Raw genomic sequence first — 19,472 nt, forward strand, 5'->3', positions numbered from 1 at the left:
AGACCTTAGTAATACTTCTTGATGCGACTGAATACAATGGACTCAACTCCATCATGGGATCTACTATGAGTAGTCAACCAGTTGTAAGAAGATTAGGGTAGAGTGAAACCCCCTTCCTCAAGTGACAGCCCTATTGCAATGGAAAGGAAGTTTTACTGGGGGTGTGGCTTACTTCTCAAATAAGTGGACAGTGTGGGAAAGCTTGCTTGCTATTTGTTGGGTCTGGATTCTGCATCTTGCTCATGAACTTCCTGTTCTTTGGACTTAAGCCAACAACCATCCATGTTGCCTGCTTGATCCCGGGAGCCAACAGCAACCTGCCATCTAACCTGCTGACCTTGGATTCATTCATCTCTCCAGTTACAAGCCTGATCTGCTGACCTTGGGTTCATCTGCCTGTGCAGCCACCAGCCTGTGGTGTTCCAGCTGATCTTGGATTCATCAGCCCCTGAAGTTATGTGAGTCAGGAGAAGTCTTCAGGTTAACATCTCACCCATGGACTTGAAACTGGACTGGACTTGCCCCCTTCTCCAACTGTGTGAGCCATTTTATTGATATAATATCTAATTTTCCAGCATCATTCAATCTCTGTGTATGTATTGAGAGAGAGAGAGAGAGAGAGAGAGAGAGAGAGAGAGAGAGTGTGTGTGTGTGTGTGTGTGTGTATCACTGGTTTTGCTTCTTTAGAGAACCTAGACTGATATAACATACAGAGCAAGTTTCAGAGTCTCTTCTGACATCCACTTTGATCTTTTATCTTAGTCTTATCTTTTAATGACTTTTGTATCTTTTTTCATGTATGGTGTACTTGATGTCATTTCACAGCTCATCAGGTGTCTCAATAGTGTTTAGTACATCAAATCTGTATGGGAGATAATCTCAGATTTCAAGTAGGACATATTCAATGTCATCTTTTGAATTTATTTTAATTTTTAATCTGATACCAGATATAATGTGCTTGCTTTTAAAAAAAATCATTTTATTGGGGGCTCGTACAACTCTTATCACAATCCATCCATCCATCCATTGTGTCAAGCACATTTGTACATTTGTTGCCCTCATCATTCTCAAAACATTTGCTCTCTACTTGAGCCCTTAGTATCAGCTGCTCATTTTTTCCCTTCCCTCCCCGCCATTCCTCCCTCATGAACCCTTGATCATTTATAAATTATTATTATTTTGTCATGTCTTACACTGTCCGATGTCTCCCTTCACCCACTTTCCTGTTGTCTGTCCTCCAGGAGGGAGGTTATATGTAGATTCTTGTAATTGGTTCCCCCTTTTTACAGTACTTCTATAAACATTGTTTGACTTTGTTTTATGACACTATTATATTGGAATTGGTTTGATCAGATGTTCAGACCTGGACAAGTAAACAACATGATGATAAATGGAGAAAAGAGTGAAGGTGTCAAGATTTTATTTCACTTGCATCCATAATCAATACACATGGAACCAGCAGATAAGATTAAATGACATATTTAATTGGTCAAACTTGCTGTAAATATCCCTAAAGCATTAAAAAAACAAAATTGTTACCCTGAAGACTAAGGTGTGCCTGACCTTAGTATTGTCAGTCACCCATGCAAGTGAAAGGTACACAATGAATAAGGTAGACCACAGAAGTGAAGCCTTTGAATTATGATGTTGGTGAAGAATATTAATACACTCTGGACTGCCAGAAGAGCAAACAAGTCTGGGAAGAAATACATCCAGAATGCTCCTTGGAAGTGAGGATGCTGCAACTTTGTCTCGTAATTGGACATGCTGTCAAGAGGGACCAGTCCCTGGCAAAGGACATCTTGATTGGTAAAATAGAGGGTTAGCAAAAAAGAGGAAGACCCTTCACAAGATGGATTAACAGAATGGATGCAACAGTGTGGACTAAAAAGAAAGATCATGGGGATGGCACAGGACCAGGGAGTTTTTCTTTCCATTGTACATAAGGTCATTATGAATTGGAGCTGACTTGATGGCACCCAGCAAGACATTAATATTCTGCATTTACCTGATGGGCAATTTATTAGGAGCTCTTTTTAATGTGACTGGTCAGATCATTGTTTATGCTTTCTTCTTTTTTTATTCTTTACTTGGTATAAGATATTCTCATCATACTTAACACATATCTTACACCGAGCCCAAAACTTAGGCCATTCTACAGACATTCAAAGCTTTCTTTCCGTCAGCTCCCAACTTTCTGATCTTTTACTATATAAATAAAATGCAAATAAAGCCACCTTGGCAACTTAATTCTACAATTTCTGTCTCTCTAACTCAGTGAGACAACCATGCTCTTTGGGATCCCCCTCTTGAGTTGCATCTTGGGATTTTTCTCCAGGAATAAACTTTGGCACCTTCTGTGCTACCTAATTTTTTTTCTTTCTTACTTATATTGTTGGTTTGTGCTATTACCTAATATTTGAAAAGAATCCTTCTCTATTTGATGTCTTTTTTCTACTTAAGGAAAAAATATCAGTCCAGGAATTTGCTTCCTCATGGTTGGAGATGTGCATTCTTTCCTGAAGAAAGTTTTTTACTGTATGTAGAATAATGGCTCAATCTTTCCCAGTACTTTAGACATTTTCCTACTGCTTCTGATGAGAAGCTCAACATCATTTCAATCAATGGTTTTCTCTTTGTAATGAATTGTTTTTCTTTGACTCTTTTCAGGGTTTTCTTTTTGTCTTTATAAGTTCCTAGGTGTGGGTTTCTTTATATTTATCTTTCCCACATTTTCTTAATGATTTTATTTTTCTAAGTTATTTCTTTTGCCAAATATTGAATATTTTTTAGTGATTCATTACTTTTTTGTTTGTGCTCCATTCATTCTCCTCACATTCTGGAAGTTCAATTTTACAATTGGTATGCCTGTGTTTAAAACTTTAACATAGATCAGGGTTTGAAAATTTTCTTTTGTTTTGCTTTCCTATTTAAATTAATCAATCAATTAAATTATGTAGGTTGGATTATTTCTATTGGTGTGTTTTCACATTTAAGGAGCCCTGGTGGCATAGTGAGTTATGAGTTGGGCTGCTAACCACAGGGTCAGTGGGTTGAAACTGCCAGCCTCTCTGTGGGAGAAAGAGGAGTCTGTTTCCTCCCATAAACAATGGCAGTCTTAGAAACAAAGGCACAGGGGCAGTTCTCCCCGGCCCTCTTGGGTCTCTATGAATCAGAATGGACATGCTAGCAGTGGGTTTGTTTTGTTCTCAAATTCACAGATTATTTTTCCGACTTCCATCTATACTTACATTACAATCTAGCTAATTTTTTATTCCTGATATTATTTTCTCTTATTAAATTTCTGTTTGTTTCTTGTAGTGTACTGAATAGTTTTGCTGTAAAGGGCAGTTATGTCCCTATGAGGCAGAAACTCAAGTCAAAATGAACAATTCCAAGGCCTTGAAACGTAATGGAATTTTCCCTGCTAGAAGTCAAATTTGTTTCAGAACTTTGTGACTGTTTTATTCATTCAATTATTTTCCTTTTTGGAATAAGAACATAAATAACTATCATATACTATACATTCTTTGCCACTATATTTTGGAAACAGACACCTGGTTTTTAGGTTTTATAGGTCCACAGGTGGGCAAAAGTGTTTCCCCAGCACAGATCATAATCTAATTTAGATGATGAAATAATCAGACCTAATTTAGATGATGAAATTTGGGATATTTGAAATGATAGTATTTAAATGACATTTTGGACTTGATGCTGTAATCAGTTAAGGCTTTGCTGGATGTTAGGATAGGGCAAGTGTTTCTGCATATGAGATTGATGTGAATCTTTAGGGATCAAAGAGTAAACTGTAGTTGCCAAAGGATATGAGGCCCTAAAACCTATGACTTGTTTATGTTACCTTATTTCTTTGTAGCTGTAATTAAATGTCAAAATATCAAGATTATCCTAGATTATCTAGGTGGTCCTAAATACAACCACAAGTGTTTATATAGGAAAGGTCCTGGAAGATGTTATCATACAGCTAGAAGAGTATGTGAAAATGGACCAAAGATAGGTTTGAAGATGCTGGCCTTGAAAGTGGCGTGATAAAGCCATAGCCAAGGCATGGTGATGGCAGCCTCCAGAAGCTGGAAGAGACAAAGACTGACTCCACTTCTAGAACCTCTGGAGAGGGTGTGACCCTGCCCAAACCTCGATTTTGACCTAGTGATGTTGATTCTAGACATCTGGCATTCAGAACTATGAAGGAACAACTTTCTGTTGTTTTAAGCCACTGTATTTGTAGTAATTTGTTACAGTAGCCCTAAGAAAGTAATGCTTTAAAAATATATATAATTTGCTTTCTGTTAGGTTTTTCTATATTTTCATTTATCACATGCATATTTTTCATTCCTTCCTTGAGCGTAGTTATAATTTGCTGCTGTAGCTAGGAGAGCTGGCCGTAGAGCTGGTTCTGGTGTGCAACAGAATAAAACGCTGCCAGTCCTGTGCCACCTTCGCCTCACTGCTGTGCTTGAGTCCATTGTGGCAGCTGTCGTTTCCATCCATTTCAGTGAAGGGCTTCTCTTTTTCACGGAGCCTTTCTTTATTCCAGCGTTTGGGCCCAGTGTTCATTGTGTGTGTGTGTGTTCCATTTCCTATTATTTTACATATTGTTGGATTAATTTTGATTCTATTCAGGATATTTTTAATGTTATGTTTAGTTCCTGTTTTTTATTTTAACATATTTCATTAGTGAACTTGAACCCAAAACAGCTTGAGAGTCAGTTCATTTCTTTAATCGAAGGTCAGAACCTACCTTGTACCTGGACAATTCAGGGAATGGCTAGGAATATGGGCAGATTGTGTACATAGAACTTGGGACTCTCCCTCTAGGCTTTCTCTTTTTAGCTTCTGTTGTCCTTGATTCTTCATGACAGTAAGATTGAGGTGGGAGATTTCTTCTGTAGTTTCCACGGCTCATCATGCTGCTGAATAGGCCTCCCTCAGGCTGAAACCCCTAAAAGTGGAGCTTATTTTGCAATGTGGTCTTCTTCTTTCAAGGATGTGTCTGCTTTTGCACACTATCTAATGAATTAAGATTTGTTTTATGTGCCTTCACCCTCCCTTGTCCCTGCCCCCAGATTAGTAGTTTCTCTATGTTATCTGTTGGTCTCATGGAAGCTGTGGAGTCATTAATAAAAGTGTCCACCTTGGATTGTGGTATTAAGCCACTGAGTGAGCTTGGCCTGTTTGTTGGAGAAATAAAAGTCTTTCTTTTGGAAAATAACATGCTTTATTTATTCCCCAAGTATCTTCTGTGCCTGCTTATTCTTAAGATTCAGGAGAAAAGCAAGAGTTAGGAGGGTTTGTATCCATTCTAAATTAAAGGAGGATTCTCAAGTGACCAAATGTTGCATATTTCTTATTGCTTACCTAATTCAAGGCAGGATGGTAAAGAAAGACAAATTTTATTTTTTCCCAAGGGATCCTTCTGAGCTTCTGAGGATTGAAACTGAATAAATAGTTGTGCTTCAAGTACAATGCCTGTGAAGTGCTTTAAGTAGGAAGAGAGTTTTTGTGTCCTCTCTGATCTCCAGGGTAGTCCAGGCTCACCTAGTATCCTCAGCTTCCATTTTATTACAAAACATGCTTCATTTTGCTTGTCTTTCTTTGGAGTCTTCTTGAGAGACTCCTCTTTAGTATGAAGTATGCTCCAGGGTTGACCCTGCCTCCTAACTCCACGTAGGCTATGGAAGATGGCTAGGCTGATGCGTTTGACCCAGAAGGCATTCTGTAGAGTCAGGACAAGTTCAGGCAGGAGAATGGCAGGAAGTAGGAGCACCAAAGGAAGGTCTCCTCACCACGTGCAGTTCCATTCGGCAGATGGAGAAGAGGATATGCATCAAAGAAGCAAGGCATCACCTGTTCTAATTGTGCTTGCGATTCCATACCTGGAAGATTAATAAGTGTCATGCCCTTGAGTTTGTGTTGGAAAGATGTTTTGTTTTGTTTTTAACAGTTTAATTAGCACTACATCCATATATCATACATTTCAATCATTCGATCATATCAAGAAGAGTTGTACAATCTGTTCGCAATCAATTTTAGAACATTTTCTTCTTCCTTGTACTCATTGTTATTCATGTAATTCCAACCCCCAACCCCCAATTTTGGCAAAAAAAAATTATATACAATGAAGCAGGAAAACTTTTTCTTACCGTGAATGGCTCTTGTCCCGACTCTGACACGTTTGTTAGGTGGAATCTTCTCATTTGTATCTGCTCTATTGTTGTCTGTCATCACCTTTGATCTGGCCCCAACAATGGACTTCCACCCCCGAATACCCATATGATGGTTCCCTGTGGGTTTTTTTTAATCATTTTATTGGGGGCTTGCACAATTCTTTTTTTTTTTAAATTATTGTATTGGGGGCTTGTACAATTCTCATCACAATCCATACATCCATCCATTGTGTCAAGCACATGTGCACATTTGTTGCCCTCATCATTCTCAAAGCATTTGCCTCCCACTCTAGCCCCTAATATCAGTTGCTCATTTTCCTTCCTCCCTCCGCACTCCCCCTTCCCTCATGAACCCTTCATAGTTCATAAATTATTATAGTTTTGTCATAAGTTACCCTGTCCGATGTTTCCCTCCGCCCTCTTCTCTGCTGTCCATCCCCCAGGGAGGAGGCAATACTTCGATTCTTGTAATTGGTTCCCCCTATCCACCTCACACTCCCTTCACCCTCCAGGCATCGCCCCTCTCACCACTGGTCCTGAAGGAGTCATCTGTACTGGATTCCCTGTGTTTCCAGTTGCTATCTGTACCAATGTACATCCTCCGGTCCAGCCAGATTTGTAAGGTAGAATTGGGATCATGATAGTGGGGGGGAGGAAGCATTAAAGAACTAGAGGAAAGTTGTATGTTTCATCGTTGCTACCCTGCACCCTGATTGGCTTGTCTCCTCCCCACAACCCCTCAGTAAGGGGGTGTTCAATTTGGGCCATCTTTCTTAAATACAAAAGTTTGGAATGAAGCTATTGAGGATACTGATTAGTAAGCCCCTCTTGTGTTATTAGGTCAATGTCATGATTCTTTTCAATGAAGCATGTGATCTCTTGATTATAGAGAATGAAGTGTATTTTCTTCTGACAGGACTTGAAAAAGAAAAAAAATCCTCATTTGACTCCAAGTTGCAAACATTATCGGTAAGCTCCTTATGAAGCCATGAAAAAACTGCATGCCAGATGTGTACGTGGGGTTTCAGAGGGCTGTAAATCTCAGTTAATTCAGTGCAAAAGTTTATTTTTAAAGTGAAGATAGAAAAAAACAAGAGGTCTTGAAAGTGTGTGATTGAATTTGTCTAAGTTGTGAGTAAGTGGTTGTCATAGTAGGGAGGGAGCTGAAGTTTGCACAGTTAAAATTATAACACGAGTGATGATGGTATACATATAAGATTAATATAGCTTTTAAGGCCATCTCCTGGGCTTTACTAGAAGGAGTTTAACTCCTTGCTTACTGGGGCTCTTTGAGTCTAATGGTGATTATCTACAACAAGGGATGTAAGTCAAGAAGGGAAATTGCAGACAGGGGGTTTCCAGAAGAAGATCAAGGGGTTCTGTATGAGGGGATCAAGTGGGGTCTATGGTGGGATTCCCTGCTTTCTTGCCCATCTGTACTTGGATCCTAACATATCTCATTCCTGTGGCTCAGTCCCTTGCTTTATGGCACACTGGAATGGTAATCACTAAATCTGGGAAAATAGCCCCCTTGCCCATGAATTAAGATTTTCTGAAGGCACACGTTGCTTTAATCCAAAGGCACTGTGGCTGAGGCCTATGGACACCTGCTGGCAAGGAGCGCTTCCCATCTCTGTTGATGCCCTTGTTATTGGCAAGCTCAAGTATGTTTTGAGAAGACCTGACAGAGAAGCCTTTGGGAACATCATTTTCACAAAAGCACTTTAACAAAGCAGTTTGTTGGAATTTTATTCATGGAGTTAGAAAAACTGACAGTAGGCAGTTCCCGCAATAATTAAGATATACTTCATTTCCTTGTTGGGATGTTTTCTCAGTATTCAACTGCTCTTGTTTATAAGACTTTTTCCTCTACATATGAGTGTCTCCATGAATTTGTTTCTCTAGTCTACCCAGACTAACACATAAGCCCACAGGGAGCAATGCCTTTCTATATTCGATCAATTCATGGAGTAGGCCTGCCCAAGAATCAGACTGGGATTTTCTTCTCTATCAGTTGGTTATAGAGAACTTCATGAAACCATAGATGTGAGTTTAAGCTGAGACATTCATCCAGCAGAGTTGGGTGGCATGGAAACCTGAGCTACCATTAACATAGCTTCTTTGGCCCTCTTACCTTTGTATCCAGTGTCAAGTTGCTGTTGCTTCTGCCTGCCTCATGTTGTAGAGGGTCTTGTAAACATATAGGGAGATGAGTCACATTATACTTTAACCTCATGTCCTTAAAGCACAATGGGAATGGCTTTTTAAAAGGGGGTATAATTCTCTGCATGGAAACATGGCCTTTTCCCAAAGCCTGAGTGATCTGCACTGTGACTCCTTCACTAGGATGTGCCAGGCTCTCCATATAGCTGACATATTCCCCACAATTCCTCTGTGTATTTGGTTCTACTGAGCCATATGGCTTGAGGGGAGGAGTTGCAATCAATTCTCAGCCAGAGAACCTTACCCTGAATACCTTCCATGAGATCAGCAATGGGTTAGTGTATTATTCCCAAGGACAGGAAAGATTGTCTTCAAATTCACAAAGGTTCACATATAGCATAAACATAGCTCTTTCTTAGCATGAGCAAATACCAAGTACAAAACTTGCATTTACTTCATGGAGCTGCCCCTGCAAGGGGTCAGACCATCACATCATCAAGCACTATGTTAATGTCCCAGGGCCCTGAAGCTTCATGGTTTATCTCCTACCCTCTGACACCAATGTGCCTGGCCTCTGTATTCAGAAAACCTACTATTTTCTATTTACCATGTCCAATTAATGCTGTCAATGAAGTGGTCTATGTGGTATTTTGTATTATATATAAAGTGACAAAGGTACCCGAATACCACATTATGGCAGAAAAAAGTTCTCTTAGCCCTAAGGGGAAGTAATGATTGTATTCTACTGTGCTACATGCATGCACACTGTGTTAGTCTGGGTACTTTAGAGAAACAAATCCACAGAAACTCATGTATAAGAGTGAGTTTTATATAAAGGTTAAGTGTGCATCAAGAAAACATCCCATCCCAGTGCTGCCCAAGCCCACAAGTCCAACATTAACCCATTAACCCACATGTCCAACACCAATCCACAAAGTCCTCCCGCATCTCACAAAACACCCTATGATGCAGACTGCAAGAGGAAAACTGAATCAGTGAGCGAGCGAGCGTGTAAGCATTTCAGCGCTGGCAGGGGTCTCCACACAGCTGCTCCAGCACCCAGGGCTGCATCAGGCTTCTCCTTGGGAATGTCTTGCAGGAAGTGAGCTTTGTCAACTAAAGCAGGGAACTGGCTAAAGCAGCTGCACCCTGGTCCAACCATCACAAAGCAAGAGACCTGAGAATTCAAAAGGCGAGGCTCACCGAGCCATTTATCTCTCCGCCCTTCAATTAACCCCACATGTGTTTATCGGCCAGGCTGGCACAGTAAACTACCTCACACACACTCCCATGCATCCACTCACGCATGCACTCATGCATTTAAACAGATTTTGATCCTCTTTATTTGTGGGGACTGAAACGAATCTATCAGTAGATAACTGGCTGACACTGAAAAGAATCTATCACTAGATAACTGGCTGATATTGAGTGCCAGTACAGGTACTACATCTGGCACATTGACCAAGAACATAGTTGTACACCAGCATCTATCATGGTCTATCCAGCTTGTATAGTGGCCAATCAGAATAGAAAGTGGATATTATGAGATCCACTGTAACCTTTAAGTTATTGATAGTGGCTTCAATTCTGTAGGTTTTCCAGGATTCTGTCTTGGCTGGTATAGGGCCAGTTTCTAGAGATTAAACTTGTTTCTTCTATCTTTATGACTTACTTCAAGACCATGAACCCAAATGAGTGTTCAGCCTGCTACTGCATGTTTTCCCTCCAGTCATTCCCCCTTTCTGCAGTAAAGGTCTGTGTGCAGATCCACTGGATGAGTCTGTAGACACATCTCACTACCGAGAGACAGCCTCAGGGTAGGGTCTCACATATCACTTTAGTTGGAGGTTCATGATGGTGTTTTGGCCCCCTGGCTTCAGTGAGGGCTCAAACCCAGGACCGACCAACCATTTTGAGGCTGATGTAGTTGTTACAGTTACTTTGGCCAGTTACCACGCTCCTTTAGGGAAGAATTGGGTGATTGTTAGTTACATACTCCAGGGCAGTTGAGTCCGTCAGAGACCCTGGCCTTGTTATATGTACCCTTGGTCCATGGACCAGATCCAGCCTAGAGATTGGGTGAGCATCATAGTTCTCCTTTAAAGCAGCTGATGTCAGCTTTCCTTCCAGCTCTTGACATTTTCTGGGTTTATACATTTCAGATCTCCATACTTTGATTTTAGGAATACCGTAGTACATTTACTATCACAACAGGGCATTGTGGGTCAGTTCACCCCACTAGTCCCTCTGGCTTTCCTGCTTGATAGGTAAATTTGTCCTCCTGTTATCATCAGGTAAAATTTGTCACTTGGCATTCACTATTCTAGAGTTCTGTCATCTATTTTTTGCCAGAAGCCCTGGCAGTGTATTGGTTCCATGTTGGGCTGTGATCTGTACGGTTAGTAGTGTGAACCTACCAGCTGCTCCATGGGCGAAAGATGGAGCTTTCTACTCCCATAAAGAGCCGCCATCTTAGCAACGCACAGGGCACTATAGTCAGCATTACATTGATGGCAGTGAGTTTGTTTTTTTATTGTTCTTTCCCTCTTGTCCAATCAGATTGCCAGATGAAAATCATACTAGGCTCTCAGAGGAATCTTTCTCCCACCCTCCAGTGTATTAGCCAATACGGGAGTGCCTTCTAGCCCTTCCCAGAAAATGCTGTCAAACGTTAGGCACTTTTATCTTACCTAGTAAGTCTTTCAAACCCATACTTTACCCACTTCCTGACAAGGGCTTCCTGCATGCCCACCACTTTCCCTGTGGGTTCTGTTGAGGCATTTTAAGACCACTCCAATTACCCAGCTATAGGTGACTGCTCCCTATCCATAAAGTCTTCCATCCGTGGTCTTTGTTCCACCCACACCTGTAGGCCATAGTCTCCCACATGGGAGCTAGGCATATTCTTTTGGTGATAAAGTTGTTCTTGAAGCAAGGCCTCTATTTCTTCCATGTTCAGGTTTTGCTGAGACCTGTGGGCCTTGAGGGCGGCCCTTGTCTTTGAGGTGCATTCCTCAGGTCACATCTGTGCTCCATTGGTCTTCAAACCACTGAGCAGCTAGCTTGGAGGCGCCAGGATTTTTTATATATTCGGTTATAACTGGACTGCTAGAATCTAAAAGCAATTCTTTGATTACAGTCCCCAGTCTATGTTTCAGTCCATCTTTTTTTTTATCATTTTATCGGGGGCTCATACGACTCTTATCACAATCCATACATACATCCATTGTGTCAAGCGCATTTGTACATCTGTTGCCATCATCATTCTCAAAACATTTGCTTTCTACTTGAGCCCTTGGTATCAGCTCCTCATTTTCCCCCTCCCTGCCTGCTCCCCCCTTCCTCATGAACCCTTGGTAATTTATAAATTATTAGTATTTTGTCATATCTTACACTGTCCAACGTCTCCTTTCACCCACTTTTCTGTTCTCCATCCCCCAGGGAGGAGGTTATATGTAGATCCTTGTAATTGGTTCCCCCTTTCTACTCCACCTTCCCTCCACCCTCCTGGTATTGCCACTTTCAGCACTGGTCCTGAAGGGATCATCTGCCCTGGATTCCCTGTGTTTCCAGTTCCTATCTGTACCAGTATACATCCTCTGGTCCAGCTGGATTTGTAAGGTAGAATTGGGATCATGATAGTGGGGAGTGGGCGTGGGGGGGGGGCAGGGGAAGCATTTATGTTTCATCATTGCTACCCTGTCCCCTGACTGGCTCATCTCGTCCCCACGACCGTTCTGTAAGGGGATGTCCTGTTGAGGCTTCTGAATATTATGAGTTCACATTCTCAGCTTTTCCAACTAGAGGTCTGTCTGCACCCTGTGCCTCCGACCTGGAGTAGGAAACCTGTCCCAATAGCACAGGAGCTGGGCGACCTTGCAGTGCCTCTTGGGCCTGACCTAAATGCACCTCCAAGATGGCAGTCCCTCAGACAGCCTAGTACCTTTCTTTCTCAATTTGTCAAGTGGATGACCTGAACCTGTCATTTGCTTTCTTCCTGACTTCCAGGAGACAACCAGAAACTGACCACATCCACACTCTGTTTACACTGCCCCACTTCATTACATCACTACAACCATAGCCTTAGAGTCTGAGGAGTGGCCGTAGGAGAAGGGTAGCAAATGCTTCAGGTTGAAATGGGGTCTTACATCATTCCCAGGGGTCTTTATATCAACTAATATGAGAGTTTCAGGAGTATTTTTGTTTTCTAGAAGTAAGTGGAAAAGCACAGGAATGCTGTGTTTTCTCCATGTCCCACATTAATTACCAATACAGAGATAGTGTTGATCCTTAAGGAGCCACTCACAGTCATAATTGATGCACCGATAGATGGTGAGAGGAACTGTGGGTACTTAAAGGTGGAGATAGGCATGTGAGGCAAGGCCTGGCTAGTAGAGTAAAAGGAGATTTTGGTTTTTGCAGCTGGGCTGTGGAAGAGCATATTCACCTTCTAGAAAGCATTCTCAGGCAGCAGCATGGGCGCTGGTAAGAGGACTTAGTTTACAAAGGATACACTTCCATTGCCTTACTTATGTCCACATAAACCTTGTGGCATAGTTGTGATTCCTGGGTCATAGAAGTGACAATCTTTGGTTTTGGGACTGGTGGTGCAGAGAGAGAGACAGCAGACCACCAGGACCTGGGGTTGAAGTGGAAATGCTGTTTTTCTGACATTTAGGAGAGCCTCTATTTACATGGGCTCTAGACTTTATGGATTCGATATAGGTCAGTGTGTTAGTCTGGGTACTTTAAAGAAACAAATCCACAGCAACTCATGTATAATTGAGAGTTTTATATAAAGGTTAAGTGCGCATCAGGAAAACATCCTATCCCAGTGCTGCCCAAGCCCACAAGTCCAACATTAACCCATATATCCAACACCAATCTACAAAGTCCTCCTCCATCTCACAAAACAGACAAAATGATGCCAACTGCAGGAGGAAAGCCGAGTCAGTAAATGTGCAAACATCTCAGTTCTGGCAGGGGTCTCCACACCGGTGCTCCAGCACCCAGGGCTGCATCGGGGTAGGTCCATGTGGCTTCTCCTCAGGGATGTCTTGCAGGAAGTGAGCCTTACCAGCTAAAGCAGGGAACTGGCTAAGGCAGCTGCACCCTGGTCTGACCATCAGAAATCAAGAGACCCAAGAACTAGAAAGACGTTCACCGAGCCATTTATCCCTCCACCCTTCAGTTAACTCCATATGTGTTTATCAGCCAGGTTGGCACAATAAAATAACTCAGTCAGTAAATGTTTTCTGTACAGGATCCCAATAATAAATATTTCGGGCTTTGTGGACCATCCGACCTTGGTAGCATTCACCAACTCTACCTATCAATTGAAAACAGCCATGAACGATCTGTAAATAAATGGCTGTGATTATGCTGTAATAAAACTTTTGATTACATAAGCATTGTGGGCTGGGTTTGATCGATGGGCTATAGTTTAAGACTTGGATTAGAGACAAACCCCAGAAGCACTTTTCTTATTTTGAGAAATAAGAGTATTTAAAAAAAAAAAATTAATGTACTAAGTTTGGGAACAAGACAAAAATGTCCCTTCCCACCACTCCTATTTGACATCATATTAGAAGTCTTAGCTAATGCAGTGGGAGCCATAGTGGCTTAGTGATAAGAGCTGGTCATCAATCCATATAGTTGGCCGTTTGAAACCACTAGCACCTCCTTGGGAGAAAGACTGGGCGTTCCATTCCTTAAACAGTTAGAGTTTTGGAAACCCATAGGAGTTCACTATTGAGTGCATTGACTGGATGGCAGTGAGTTTTAGTTTGAAGCTAATGCAATAAGACAAGAAAAAGAGATAAAAGTTATGCATCTGCAAAGCAAAAAAAACCCGTTTTTGTTCAGAGATTACATTATTGTGTATATAGAAAATTTCAATGCACACAGAATATCCACACACTTCACCCTTACACCCAATCTCTCCACAAAAAAATCCTGGCACTAATAAATGATTACAGTTTGCAGGATACAGGTTTGTTTACAAGGATTGATTGCTTTCCTATATGCTATCTGTGGTAACTACATAATTTGGTGTCAGTTTGGGACTTCAGGGATTAAGAGTGAAGGGGTGGAGTCGAATCTGTCAATCGGATCATAGCCAATGAAGCCTCTGTGTGGGCGTGGCTTTCTCCTGAGAATTCTGGACAATCTGGTTTTTCCCCCTTGGAGGTGGGAGAGACTCTGCTCACTCCCTTGGAGACGCTCTGCTGACAAGACACATGGCACTATGCTGATAACCCTGTGCCTTGGGAACTGGAGGAGCCAGGTGGAGATCCCTGCCAGCACTGAGATGCTTCTACTGCCACTGGATCCACAAGACTTTGCACCCACTGGCCTGTGATCTTCCTGTATTCGGCATCATTGCATGTGTTTCATGAGTCTGAAGAGGGCTTTATAGATTGGTATCAGACATGTGGGCTAATATCAGATTTATGGGCTTGGACTGGATTTGGTTGGGATGCTTTCTTAATGTATAATTACCCTTTTATATGAAACTATCTCTTATACACGTATGTGTGCTTATGAATTTGTTTCTCTAGTCTACCTGGACTAACACACCATCTATGAACTGAAATTTTAAATTGGAATTTATATTAGGAACCCTCCAAAAAGGAAATGCTTAGATATGAGTCTCTTAAAATATTTACAAGCTATTTACAAGGAAAACTATGAAACTCTCATGGAAGAAAGAAATGAAGGTCTAAATAAATATAGGGGACAGTACATAGATAGGAAGACAATATTATCAAAGTGGCATTTTTTCCTCATCATGATCTATCAATACAATCAATCCCAATCAAATTCCCAGAGTTATTTTGATTCTATATTGATCCTTTCCTTTATATGGCAAAGTTAAAGGCCCAGAATAGGCAGCAAACCATTGAAGAACAGAGTCAGAGGACTGACCTTACCTGACTTACAGACTTCCTGAGAGGCCACGGAGATCAAGATAGTATGGAACTGGTAAAAGAACAAACAGATGAGTGGCACAGACAGAGAGCCCACAAATAGATCGACACAGATAAGCTCTGTGACAAAGGAATAAAAGTAATTCAATGGGGAAAGAATTGTCTTTTCGATAAATAGCACTGGTATAACCAGACATCCACATGCAAAAACCCCCCCAAAAGAGCCACAGACATCAACCTTACACCTCTAACCAACAGTAACTCAAAATGGATCATAAATCTGTATATGAAATGTAAAAACTATATAACTTTTCAAATATAACAGGAAAAAAACCTAGGTGACCTTGGGTTGGGCAATTTATAGAGATGACAATAAAAGCACAATCCAGGAAAAAAGGCCTTCATTAAAATTTAAAGCTTCTACTTGTCAAAGAACATGGTTTAAGATATGAAAATACAAGCTACAAACTGGGAGAAAATATTTGGAAAGCACTAATCTGATAGAGAAATGGTATCCAAGATATATAAAGGCCTCTTACAATCAGCAACAGGAAAAACAACCCAATTACAAAATAGGCAAAAGATCTGAATTGACACTTCATTCACCAAGAAGTTGTTCTTGCCGCTGTTGAGTCAGTTTACAAATCAGAGCAGCCTGTGTACAACAGACCAATCTACAGATGGAATATGAAATGATGCTCAGCATCATCTGTTATTAGGACATTTAAATTTGAGTAATGATGAGATACCACTTACACCCCTTTTAGAAGAGCTAACATCCAAAAATGCTGACAAGAATGTAGTAGAGCAACAGGAACTGACAGCACCAAACGCTGGCCAGGACATAGTAGAACAACAGGAACTGACAGCACCAAACGCTGGCCAGGACATAGTAGAACAACAGGAACTCTCATTCAATGTTGGTGGTATAGCCACTTAGAAAGACAGTCTGGCAGTTTTTAACAAAATTAAACACAGCCTTACCATATGATCCAGTAATTGTGTTCCTAGCCATTTACTCAGATGAATTGAAAACTTAGGTCCACACAAAATCCTGCCACAAATATTGATAGCAGCTTTATTCATAATTGCCAAAAATTGGAAGCAATCAAGATAGCCTTCAGTAAGTGAATGGATAAATGCCTAAACTATGATGTATCCATACAATGGAGGATTATTCAGCAATAAAAAGAAACTAACTGGCTATCCAGCTGTGAAGTAATATGGAGAAACTTTACATGCACATTGCTAAGGGAAAGCAGCCTCTGAAAAGACTATGATTTCAGCTATATATATGACACCCTGGAAAAGGTAGAAGTACGAGAAAGTTAAAAACAAGCAAACAAACAAACAAAAAGCAGATGTTTGCCAGAGGTCTAAGGAGAGGAGAACAGGGTCTTTTGAGAGCAGTGAAACTATTCTACATGATGCTGTGATGGCGGGCACATGCCACGCATTTGTTAAAACCTGGGAATTGTACAACTTGGAGTGAACCCTCAGATTAACTGTGGGGATTAGGTAATAATAATGAAGGAGCCATAGTGGTGCAGTGCTTGAGTGCTCATCTGCTAACCAAAAAATGAGTGCTAACCTAAGAGGGCAGCCAGATCGACTTGAGGGCGGTGGGTTTTATTTGGGATTTATTGCATCATTTGTCACAAATGTAGGACCGGAAAGCAAGATGTTATTAATAGGAGACACATTGTGCGGGAAAAGGGATATACCTGAACTCTTTGCAATTCTGGAGCAATTTTTCTCCAAATCTTGACCTGCTGGTATTTTTTAAAGTGTATTTTAAAAATTAAAGGTAAAAAATAAAGTAAACCAGGGGAGAACGATTAGGTCAACAGATCTCTATTGCCACCTAGTGACACAGTAGGTAAGTCCGCTCAATAAAGTCATACATTTTATGTTTTATTTTGACCTTCATGGTGTAGCATTTCATACAAAAACTCAAATTAGAAATGCTTGTTTTTCATCAGTGGTGCTTAGACCTAGAAGGCAGCCCCCTTGGAGAGGCCTTCTAAGTGTCTCAGCAACCCTCTCTGGGTAGGGATGGGTGCTTGAAAACACTAAGTGTTGGGCATATTTTGTTAGATTTCTATCAGTTCCATTTTTGCACTGTTGTAGATGTTTCTTTTGAATTTTCTAATTCTAGTTGTTTATTGTTTGGGGATAAAGACAGGACTTTCTACTCCCATTAAAAGTTACAGAGTCGGAAACCCACAGGGACAGTTCTCCCTCATTGTTTTGGGGCCACTATGAGTTCGCATCAACTTATGGCAGTGAGTTTGGGTTTGTGGTTTGTTGTTTGCATGTAGAAAAGTAAGTGACTATTTTATATTAGCCTTATACCATGTGACCATATTCGACTCACTTATTAGTTCCAAAGATTTTTGGTCGATAGGAATTTTCTGTAAAGTTTTGTCATCTGCAAACAAAGACAGCCTAATTTTCCCTTTCCAAACAAAGACAATCTGATTTTTCCTTTAAAATCTGTATGCATTTTATTAATTGGATTAAATAGAATTCTCAGTATTATGTTGAAAAGGGTTGGTGAATAGGGACATCTTTTCTGTATTCTAATCTTAAAGAAAAACCCTCCAGTTCTCACTACTGAGATGGTAGTAGTAATTTTTTTTGTAGATGTTCTTTATCAAGTTGAAGAAACTCTCCTGTGCTCGTCGTTTGTTGCAGTTTCTTCATGAATAGATGCTGCGTTTTGTCAAATGTTTCTGCAGTAATTAATATGACCGTATGCTTTTTTCCTTTAGCCTGTTAATGTGGTGGTGGTCGTTAGGTGCTGTTGAGTTGATTCCAACTCATAGCAATCCTGTGTACACCAGAAGGAAATGTCCCCCGGACTTGCACCATCCTCACAATTGTCATGCTTGAACTCATTGTTGAAGGCACTGTGTCAGTCCGTCTCCTGGAGGGTCTTCCTCTTTTTGCTGACCCACTGCCTTCTTGCACATTGGGCTGCTAACCTCCAGGTCAGTCGTTTGAAATCACCAATAGCTCCTTGCGAGTAAGACAAGGTTTTTCTACTGCTGTAAAGAGTTATAGTCTTAGAAATCCACCAGGGTGGTTTTACCTTGCCTTATTGGGCTGCTGTGAGTTGGGGATTTATTCAATAATTTTTAAAAGGTATAAGCCTGTTCAGGAGATCTGTTTCTCCTTGTGTGAGTTGTGCTATTTGTATCTTTCAAGATACAGGTTTATTTCATTTGCTAAAAAAGCTCCCTACCATAGAGTTGATGCCAACTCATAGCCACCCTATAGGACAGAGTAGAAGTGCCTTGTGAGTTTCTGAGACTGTAACTCTTCACCAGGGTAGAAAGCCCCATCTTTCTCCTGAGGAGCGGCTGGTGGTTTTTAGCTGTAGACCTTGTGGATCGCAGCCCAAGGTGTAACCACTGCGCCCCAGGACTATTTCACCCCAGTTATCAAATTTTCCTTTTAATGTCCATGGGCTCAGTGGTTTCCCGTCTCATTTCTGATATTGGTAGTTTGCATCTTCTCTCTCCTTTTTGGGGTTAGGCTGGCTAGAGGCTTATAAATTTTATTGATCTTTTCAATGAACCAGCCTTTGGCTTTATTGATATTCTCTGTTATTTTCATGTTTTCGATTCTTGATTTCTGCTTTGGTTCTTATCATTGCTTTTTTTCTAGCTCTTCTTTTTCTAAAGCTAATTGCCTACTTATGCTGCATTTCACAATTATATTTTCATTTTCATTTAGTTTAAATGTGTTTTCCTCATGAGATTTCTTGTTTGACCCATGTGTTATTTTTAAGTCGATAAATTTAATCTCCATATATTTGTTTACATTCCACCAATATTTTGGTTTAATTTTAATTTTAAAATAGGTAAATTTTGAGACCCCTGACACTGTGTCTTTTAAAAACTGGGCACCATCAGCTTTCTTCACCACGTTTGCTTATTCACCCTCTTTGTCTTCAGAGATTGTGTTAGGAAGGGGAGCATCATGGAATGCCAGTTTAATAGAACAAAGTGTTCATGCATTGAGGAAATATTTTGAGTGGAGGCCCAGTGTCCATCTGCTACCTTTATACTAAACCTATAAATATATGTACATAGATTTCCCCATCATCATATATAAATATATTTACATATGTACATGCCTGTATTTAGAGCTCTATAAATGCTGTTTGCCTCCTAGTTCTTTCCTCTAT

At 40.7% G+C, this 19,472-nt stretch overlaps 1 protein-coding gene across 2 annotated transcripts in view; it reads left to right on the forward strand.

Annotated features, from left to right (window-relative positions):
* PCBP3 (poly(rC) binding protein 3) overlaps positions 1-19,472 on the forward strand; it is a 402,541-nt gene that overhangs the window by 224,015 nt on the left and 159,054 nt on the right. The window contains exon 1 of one of the 2 annotated variants that reach the window (XM_045284779.1): positions 438-538. The exons of the other annotated variant lie outside the window; for it this stretch is intronic. The gene's annotated coding sequence lies outside the window, so the exon portion shown is untranslated. Of the gene's footprint in view, positions 1-437; positions 539-19,472 lie in introns of those variants that run through there. 2 annotated transcript variants of the gene reach the window in all.

This window comes from Echinops telfairi, unplaced genomic scaffold, assembly GCF_000313985.2.
Source record: "Echinops telfairi isolate 266 unplaced genomic scaffold, ASM31398v2 ScPeMD7_7469;HRSCAF=8507_0, whole genome shotgun sequence".
NCBI lineage: Eukaryota > Metazoa > Chordata > Mammalia > Afrosoricida > Tenrecidae > Echinops > Echinops telfairi.